Source organism: Myotis davidii, unplaced genomic scaffold, assembly GCF_000327345.1.
Source record: "Myotis davidii unplaced genomic scaffold, ASM32734v1 scaffold134, whole genome shotgun sequence".
NCBI classification, from domain to species: Eukaryota; Metazoa; Chordata; class Mammalia; order Chiroptera; family Vespertilionidae; genus Myotis; species Myotis davidii.
The window spans coordinates 1,831,223-1,841,521 of record NW_006288853.1 but is presented as its reverse complement, the minus strand read 5'-3'; the positions used below and the strand labels follow the sequence as shown (position 1 = coordinate 1,841,521).

The following is a 10,299-nucleotide window of genomic DNA, read 5'->3' as shown; positions in this document are numbered from 1 at the left end:
CTTTCCAAACAGCTTTCCAGAAAGATAATACCAACTTATTTTCCGAGTACCAAGACTATCCTATTTTAACGCATTTCCCCATATTTACTAACCTTGTTTTTACCTTGCCAAATTCATATGGAAAAAATAAAATATTATAATATGTATATTTTTCAATTTATTATAGTGGCTGACCATTTAAAAATTAGTTCTTGGACACTTATATTCCTTCTTTTGTGAAGTTAACCACTTGGTAAGTGTTTGCCTTCATTTAAACTTCCAGGTGCCTCTTTCATTCTCCAGATTTCACAAACATCACAGATGATATTTAAGTGCTCTCATTTCCAAATACTGTCAGTATTATGGAATGTCAACTATCTTAATTACAAATACGAACTTTATTCAGACCAACTAGAACAGGGGTGGGCAAACTTTTTGACTCGAGGGCCACAATGGGTTCTTAAACTGGACCGGAGGGCCGGAACAAAAGCATGGATGGAGTGTTTGTGTGAACTAATACAAATTCAAAGTAAACATCATTACATAAAAGGGTACGGTCTTTTTTTTCAATAGTTTTATTCATTTCAAATGCAGGCCATAGTTTGCCCACGGCCGAACTAGAAGCTTTTGTACACGATTATTACACATCTCTTTTTTTATTTTTTCAAATAGATTTTTATTGCTTTCAGAGAGGAAGAGAAAGGGACAGAGAAATAGAAACATCACATTGGGAATCGAGTAGGCAACCCGGGCATCTGGAATCAAACTCGACCTCCTATTTCTTAGGTTGGTGCTCAACCACTGAGCCATGCTGGTCGGGCAAACATCTTTGTTCTTAATTTATCTTATTGCGGAAAGTACTGCAGATGTAACCTACACTTCTCCACTGACCCCTTCTAGCCTGCACCCTTACCACCACCACCACCACCACCACCACCACCCCCTTTCCCATTGGCCCCCTCCCCAACACCCTATGCCCCAGGCCCTACCACACGATTGTCTGTGTCCACGGGTGATGCATATAAATTCTATGGTTAATCTCTTCTCCCCCACCTATTGTTAAACATCATGAAATTCAATTCCTCCTAAATACTATCATTCATTAATTCAAAGATTAAGGGCAAATGGTAAAGCTGCAATATAAGTTCTATTTGCTGTATACAACTACTAAAATTCCCCACCAATGCTTAGCATAAAAAAGAAAAAAAAAAAACGCCCACCCCATCTCACTTTTAACTTCTTTCATGCTGTTAGTGATGTTCAATATTACATGACATGCATAGACTATATAACATCTTTTAATAAATGTGTTCAATAAAGTATGTTTACCTTATTAGTAATTATAACTAGAAGCCTGGTGCATGAGATTCGTGCACTGGGGCGGGGGCGGGGGGGGGGTCCCTCAGCTCCACCTGTGCCCTCTCACAGACCCCTCGTGCATTACCCCACGCCCACCTGCAGTGGAGGTGGGAGAGGCTCCTGCCACCACAGCTGCGCTAGCCAGCTGTGAGCCTGGCTCACTGCTCCTTACTGCCTGCCTGCAGTGGAGACTGGAGAGGCAACCAACGCTGAGCTGGGCTTCTGGCTGACCTGGGCTCCTCCTGTGGGAGCGCACTGACCACCAGGGGGCAGCTCCTGCACTGAGCATTTGCCCCCTGCTGGTCAGTGGGCATCATAGCGACCGGTCGTTCCGCCATTTGGTCGATCTGTATATTATGCTTTTATTATATGGGATGATGAAAAACTAGAAGCCAATTAACTCTCCTGGACAATTCTGTTGTTCCAAAAATGTCACCATAATGCATGATATTACTATTTTTATGTCTATATATAATATTATTCAAAAATAAATTGAGGTAATTATTATAAAGCCATATGATGGGTAACAATTAACAAGGATGTAGCTAGCACTAGAATGACAATGAAAACATTGCCAAACCAGACGTTGAAGATGTGAAGCAACACAAATTCTTATAATTGCAGTGAAAGTATCAGATGGTACATTCACTTAAGAAAAGTGTCACTCATAAAGTATTAAACATACATCTACTTCATGACTCAGAAACTTAACTCCTATTTTCCCAAAAGAAATGAAAACATGGCCATTAAAATATTTATATAGATAGATAGAGATAGATAGATAGATATAGGAATGTCCATGGCCAGCTGACATGGCTATGTTTGAGCATCGACCTATGAACCAGGAGGTCACACTTGAATTCTCTGTCAGGGCAAATGCCTAGGCTGTGGGCTCCATCTCCAGTGAGGGGTGTGCAGGAGGCAGCCAATCAATGATTCTCTCTCATCATTGATGTTTCTATCTCTCTCTCCCTTCCTCTCTCTGAAATCAATAAAAATTTGAAAAAGAATGTAAATAGCAGCTTTATTCCGAATAGCCCAAAACTGGAAACCACCCCCATGTCTCAATGAGAGAATGGATAAACAAAGGGTGGTACATTCTTACAATGGAATTCTACTCAGTAGTAAAAAGGAACAAATAACTGACATGCCCCAACATGAGTAACTTGTATGTACACAGACTCGCTAAAGAGTATACACAAAACTACTGAGTACCTCAGCTGTGAGAGGAAGGAGGTTGGAAGGAGAAACAATGAGCATTTAGGAGAACTTTCATCTCCTCTTCAGACACTTCTCTGAATTTCAAGGTTGCTTTTTGTGTGTGTGTAATTGAAAACTTTTTTTTGTAAATTTAAAACTTTTATTGATTTCCTTCTAATTTAGTGGTTCTCAACCTTCTGGCCCTTTAAATATAGTTCCTCAGGTTGCGACCCAACCATAAAATTATTTCCGTTGCTACTTCATAATTGTAATGTTGCTCCTGTTATGAATTGTCATGTAAATATCTGATATGCAGGATGGCCTTAGGTGACCCCCGTGAAAGGGTTGTTCAACCGCCAAAGGGGTCGCGACCCATAGGTTGAGAACCGCTGTATCTAAATCATATTTATGCTTGCATTTTCTTCCTTAACAATATTAATTTTGATGTTTCCCTCAGATCATTCATTGTACATAGGATTGGAGTATACTTTTGCTGCCATTCTGATAAATTATATACCTCACCCGGATGTAATTTTGTGAGTTCTGTTTCTTGTATTTATCCTGAAGGATATTTAATTTGTTACCCATCAGGTTCATAAAAAATATATTTTGTTCTTTTTCTTATAATTAAATTCAACAGCCTCTTTTGAAAATATATTTTTATTGATTTCAGAAAGGGAGGGAGAGGGAGAGAGAGATAGAAACATCAATGATGAGAGAGAATCGTGGAATGGCTGCCTCCTGCAGGCCCCACACTGGGCATCAAACCCGGCACCCGGGCATGTGCCCTGACTGGGAATCCAAAAAAACCCTTTATTCTTTTCTTCAAAGCTACATGGTCCTAAATGGGAGTCAGTTGTTACTGATTGTCTTCTATTTTACTTTGTCTGCACCGCATTTCTCTGAGCCGGGCTGCTTTCTTTGGTAGTAGGTGCTTGATTAGATCGGATTGTGTGGAAGATTAAAGGCCGAAAAGGCAAGATAAAGAAGGAATGAAGTCTGTCACATTCCCTTGGCATTCTATGCCCAATTAGCCTCATCATCCTAATTATCTGCATTTCTTTCGACACCCCAGATATACCCACATTTTACCACACAGTGACCTGACGCCAACTTTCGTAACCAAAAGTACCCATTTACTACATTGAGCATGAGGATATTAAATAGAACCTCAGCAGTTTTTCATTATTACTGAAAAGCTTTGTTCATTTAATCTATTAAAACTTAAGACATGCCATTTTTAGGCCCAAAAGAAAATCAAGGTGCCTTAAAGGTAACAAAATACAAAACAGACGGAAAGTTTATGTTAAAATGGGGTCCATCCTAGTATTTCATTCAGATAAGAATCATGAATGGATACTGAAAATCAATGAGAAGTAGCAGAACTTACATGAAATATCTCAACAAAAGATACTTAATCGCAAAAGGAAAACATAATTCAGTACTGGAGAAACTTGACAGATACCACCTTAAAGAAGTGATCAATGTTAAAACCATATTAATGGAACACATTGACATAATGTATCTCTAGATATGATTCCCTAAGAACACAAACTTGTTTCTGTGGCATTCTTGTTAAAAATGGATAAGCAAAAAAAAAAAAAAAAAAAAAAGGATAAACAAACAATGAATAAACTCTAATTAAGGAACTTATTATTAAGGACAATTGGTAAAATCTGATGAGTAGATTGAAGAGCAATAGTATTGTTATCAATGTTAATTTCCTGATTTGATCATTGTGCTATAGTTTTGGAAGAAGAGGTTCTTGTAAGAAACACGCACTTTAGTATTAAAGGATAAAGAGACATCATGTCTGAAACTTACTCTATATAAGAATTCAGGGTGGCCGAAACCGGTTTGGCTCAGTGGATAGAGCATTGGCTTGCGGACTGAGAGGTCCCAGGTTCGATTCCGGTCAAGGGCATGTACCTGGGTTGCGGGCGCATCCCCAGTGGGGGATGTGCAGGAGGCAGCTGATTGATGTTTCTCTCGCATCAATGTATCTAACTATCTCTCTCTCTTCCTCTCTGTAAAAAATCACTAAAATATCTTTAAAAAAAAAAAAAAGAACTTCACAAAAAAAAAAAGAATTCAGGGTGGCCGCAACCGGTTTGGCTCAGTGGATAGAGCATTGGCTTGCGGACTGAGCGGTCCCAGGTTCGATTCCGGTCAAGGGCATGTACCTGGGTTGCGGGCGCATCCCCAGTGGGGGATGTGCAGGAGGCAGCTGATTGATGTTTCTCTCTCATCAATGTTTCTAACTATCTCTCTCTCTTCCTCTCTGTAAAAAATCAATAAAATATCTTTAAAAAAAAAAAAAGAATTCAGGGTGGACAAAATCTATGTGGAGAGACAGATGAACAAGATAGAATGTTTCCATTTGAGTAAAGTGGGTGAGTGGCATATGAGAATACTTTGTACTATTCTTATACAGCTTTTCTGTTGTTTAAAATTATGTAGATTTTTTAAAAAAAATTTTAATGAAGTCGCCAAAATTAAGTAGAAAGATAAAATACTTTCTCATTTCAGAGTTGAGCATATTACACTGCTTGACCAATTAATTTGGCTTTGTTTTCTGGCTGAAAAGTCAAAATAGGAAAACACATTGTTTATATTGTCTTTTTTTTCCTGACCTTGGACAGCACATAAATTAGTCTTCACAGACTAATTTAAAATTAAAATTAATTTTAATTTTTAAGTTAAAAATTTTCACTAGACATTATATAGAGCAGAGTTAGCCTGACAGGCTTTATTTTTATTTTTTTTAATATATTTTTATTGATTTCAGAGAGGAAGGAAGAGGTAGAGAGAGATAGAAACACCAATGATGAGAATCACTGATTGGCTGCCTCCTGCACGACCCTTGCTGGGGATTGAGCTCAGAACCCCAGTATGTGTCCTGATTGGAATCGAACCCGGGACCCTTCAGTTCATAGGCCGAAGCTCAATCCATTGAGTCAAACCGGGTAGGGCCTGTCAGTCTTTCTCTCTCCCTTCCTCTCTGTAAAAAATCAATAAAATATATTTTTAAAAAAACCAAAAAACCTATGAACAAATTCCTATGCACACTGCACATATCTTATTTTGAAATAAAAAAACAAAACGGGAATAAATACAATATTTGTATTTGCATGTGGCCTGTGGGCCGTAGTTTGAGGACCCCTGCTTAAATAACTAACATGTGTCATAATGAAAATTATCTTAGGAAAAGTGGCCCAGGTAACTAACTCAACTTTCCAAAAGTCCTCAGTTGTTTTAGTGAAGTGATCAAATGTCAGAGGTTTTAAATAAACCCTAGACAGCTGGATTAAATTTCTGATGAAATAGCAGCTAGCTATTCCACACCACCCATTAAGTGAGGGCGTTGTAAACTCTATTTCATGGGTGGAATGACGAAATTAACATTTGAAATAGGTTCTAATCATTTTAATCAACAAATAGCTTCAGACTTTTATAAGGTTCATCAGAACCCTTACTTCAAGCCAGTAATACTTTCCTGTTTCCCCATGGCTCTATAAATACCACTGCTTCATTTTTTCATTTGTTCATTTCAGTGAGCTAATAATTAAGGCATCCTGTTGTCTTCCATTTCCCTGCAACCAACTGCTCTAGATGCAGCAGGTCAGTTTAATTTCTGAGTCTACTCAACTACTTTTATTTTTTTAATCTGCTAATCTCCTACAATTTTGAATTTAGAATCCAATCCAGGAAGTACTGGACAGTCTCCAACAAAGACCTCAACAGCTAAATGTGGAATCTAACTCAATCCTGAATTTTATTGTTACCCAGATTTGTTTGTTTGTTTATGTATTATTTTTTTAATCCTTATCCCAGGATATTTTTCCATTAATTTTTAGAGAGAATGGTCAGGGAGGGGTAGAGAGAGAGAGAGAAACATCGATTGGTTGCCTCCCAGAAACAGATCAGGGTCGAGGATGGAGCTTGCAAACAAGGTAGGTGCCCTTGACCAGAACAGAACCCGAGACCCTACATTCAAGGGCCCATGCATGCTCTATCCACTGAGCAAGGGCCGATGGTCTATCCAATGGGACAAACTAGCCAGGGCTGTTAGCTAGATTTCTTGATCTTCAAATCAAAAGATTTTTTTAAATATATTTTTTATTGATTTTAGAGAGGAAATGAGAGGTGAGAGAGATAGAAACATCCATGATGACAGAGAACCACTGACCGGCTGCCTCCTGCATGTCCTCAACTGGGGATCGAGCCCACAACCCGAGCATGTGCCCTTGACCAGAATCGAACCCGGGACCTTTCAGTTTGCAGGACGACACTTTATCCACTGAGCCAAACCAGTTAGGGCTAAACTGACATTTATTGAGTTATAGGCACAAGATATTACATGAAGACACTACGCAGAACACGAAGTTGAATGCTGTTCTAAACTGAAAAGGTTTATAATCTAGTTAAAAGTATAAATGAAAACAGCCCACTGGTTTGGCTCAGTGATTGAGCGTAGACCTACGAACCAGGAGATCTGGGTTGGATCCCGGTGGAGGCACATGCCCCGGCTGCCGGCTCAGTCCCAGTAGGGGATGTGCGGGAGGTGGCTGACCAATGATTCTCGTCATTGATGCTTCTATCTCTCTCTCTTCCTTTCACTCTGAAAAATCAATAAAAATATCTTCGTAAAAATAAAATAATAATGAAAACAACTTAAAATGTAAACACATTAATTTTCTATAAAGAATCCTATTTCATATTAATAATCATAATAAAAACAATGATGATAGCTATCATTAATTTAACATTTACTATATGTGGTGTAAATTCAGTAAATGAAATCTACCAAACAACCCTGTGAATTATTGTTCCTCTTCTACAGATAATGAAAATAGATTATATATATATAAAAGTTCAGTAACCCTTAACCAGTTGGCTCAATGGATAGAGCATCAGCCTGGCGACTGAAGGGTCCTGGGTTTGATTCTGGTCAAGGGCACATGCCAGTGTTGCCAGCTCGATCCCCAGTAGGGGGTATGCAGCCATTTGATGATTCTCTCTCATCACTGATGTTTCTATATTTCTCTCCCTCTCCTTTCCTCTCTGAAATCTATGAAAATCTATTAAAAATAAAAGAGTTCAGTTAAATATCTCTAAGTCAGTTAGTAAATAAAGCCAGAACTGTGGAAATTAAAGGTCATGCACCTTCCTTTGGGCACTACTGATACCACAAGGAGACACATAGTTAAAACTGTAAAATGAAAAGTAACTAGAAGCACTGTGGTATCAAAATGTAAATGCTCAGAAATGTTCAGATATGGTTTTCCAGGGAAAAGTTATATCTAAAATGACTTTAAAATTATTTTAAGAATTGGAATACTCGGTTATTAGATGAATTATGTTCCTTTTCTAAAGTAGAATGAGTATACAAGATATGACATTAAAACATTTTACAGCCCTAGATGGTTTGGCTCAGTGGGTATAGTGTCGGCCTGTGGACTGAAGGGTCCCAGGTTCGATTCCAGTCAAGGGCACATGCCCGGGTTGCGGGCTAAATCCCCAGTGGGGTCTGTGCAGGAGATAGCTGATCATGATTCTCTCTCATCATTGATATTTCCATATCTCTCTCACCCTCTCCTTTCCTTTTTGAAATCAATTTTAAAAAATGATGTTTTCATAGATTGATTTTTATTTTATTTTATTTTTTAGAGAGAGGAAGGGGGAGAGAGAAAACATCAGTTTGTTTTCCACTTATTTATGCATTCATTGGTTGATTCTTACTTAAATGTGCCGTTACCAGGGGATCAAACCCACAACCTTGGTGTATCAAGACAATGCTCTTAACCAACTTAGCTACCTGGCTAAGGACAAAACATTTCTAAGACAGTTAAAAACACAAACAACAACCAGCTTCCGATACTTAATTTGTTAATCATTTAGTAAGAATGTTGTGTGATTTTATCTGGAAGAAATCATGTTTAAGGTGTAAAACTTCACTGTAACTTGTATCCTATTTCAAATGTGTTCATCCCAGTCTACCTTTATGCTTTAAACTGAGCTCTAGAACTCAAACTAACCATTATTTTTTTATACTGATGATGTTCTAGTCTTTTTGAATATACTGCTAAGAAAATACACATTTTCTGGAAGATACACTCAATATTTTCTGAAACATATATTACCCCTTTGAATACAATAATATCACTGATTGAGAAATTACTGTCCTAGCACTTTACATGTATTAAATTCATTTAACTCCCTAACAATTCCATTATCTTATGTGTGTGTATACTATGTTTAACATTAAACACTCACACAACATAACTTAAAATAAATAATTTAGTTATTTAAAACTATGTTCCTAAAATAAGTTTAACATGATTCCTTAGAATCATAAGAACCTATACTTTAATCAAGCTCATATGACATCACTAAATTTTGAATATCTATAATAATAAAAACGCAATATGCTAATTAGACTGGACATCCTTCCGAATGCGAGGGAAGCCTGGGGCCCGGGTGCCAGAGGGAAGCCGGTGCCAGCAGCCGGGGATCGGGCCCCAAGTAGTTGATAAAACTGTAGCATCTGTTCCCTTAAAATTTGTCACATACAAAAGAAAGACCTATTTTTAGTTCACAAAGGACTAAAGGAGATAGTATTTAATAAAGCTATAAAGCATGAAGGGGTCAGACAGGTGGGAGGAAGGGTGGGGGCCAATGGGGAAAAGAGGGGACATTTTTAATACTTTCAACAATAAAGATAAACTTAAAAAAATAAAAACAGCCCTAACCAGTTTGGCTCAGTGGATAGAGCATCGGCCTGCGGACTGAAAGGTCCCAGGTTCGATTCCGGTCAAGGGCATGCACCTTAGTTACAGGCACATCCCTAATGGGAGTTGTGCAGCAGGCAGCTGATCGGTGTTTCTCTCTCATCGATGTTTCTAACTCTATAACCCTCTCCCTTCCACGCTGTAAAAAAATCAATAAAATATTTAAAAAAAATAAAAACAAAAAGTGCAACCAAACCCCACATAAAGCATCAGAACAGGTTTAAAGAAGATACTGTAATCTTAATTCTCTTGCATAGGTAGGCAAATCTTGCCATCAAATCTTTAAAAACATTATTTCTATGACACACCTTAGAAATTAAAAAGCACTATTAAATGGATTATAAATCTGAAAATGAATGAAGATACTAGTAAGGTTCTGTCAGAATAGGAAGAGGTATACAGTAAGGAAGGTAGACCACAGGAAGAAAGTACGCATCCAGCACAATGAACACAAACACAGTGTCAGAGGAGCGTAAGTACTCAAGATGCAAGACATGTGTTCTTGTCTGTGCTAGAAAGAATTCAACAGACTTTCTTTGTGGCCTAAATGAAATTTTCCTCAGGCCCATTCACCCCACTTGGCTTTCATTCACTCCGATTCTCTCTGGTTGGGAACATTCCTAGAAATTACAGGACGGAGTCTTGAGTCACTGGAAATGTACATGCTCCAGTGATGAATGAATGATGTGAGCTGGAGGAGTGGCACCCGGCCCTGAAGCCAGTCTGATCATCTCTGGGCAAAACGCTATCCGACGATTTCCCCATATGCAAACCAGAAGCCCCATGTGTGCCTTTGACTGTGTGAATCAACACTGATGGATGAACACGCGGCTCTGGCAGTTTTTGCCAGCTTATGACGTAATGAGGAAAATGAGGACCATGTGTTGAAACATACGTCTAAATTATTAAATGTATGTGAACATCCTGTATTGAGATTACTTTCTTCCAATGTATATACACCAAGCTGGTA

General features: G+C 38.3%; 1 protein-coding gene across 1 annotated transcript in view; it reads right to left on the bottom strand.

Moving 5' to 3' along the window:
- The window catches only part of TET1 (tet methylcytosine dioxygenase 1), a 103,377-nt gene that overhangs the window by 61,862 nt on the left and 31,216 nt on the right, over positions 1-10,299 (bottom strand). The gene's annotated exons all lie outside the window — the stretch shown is intronic.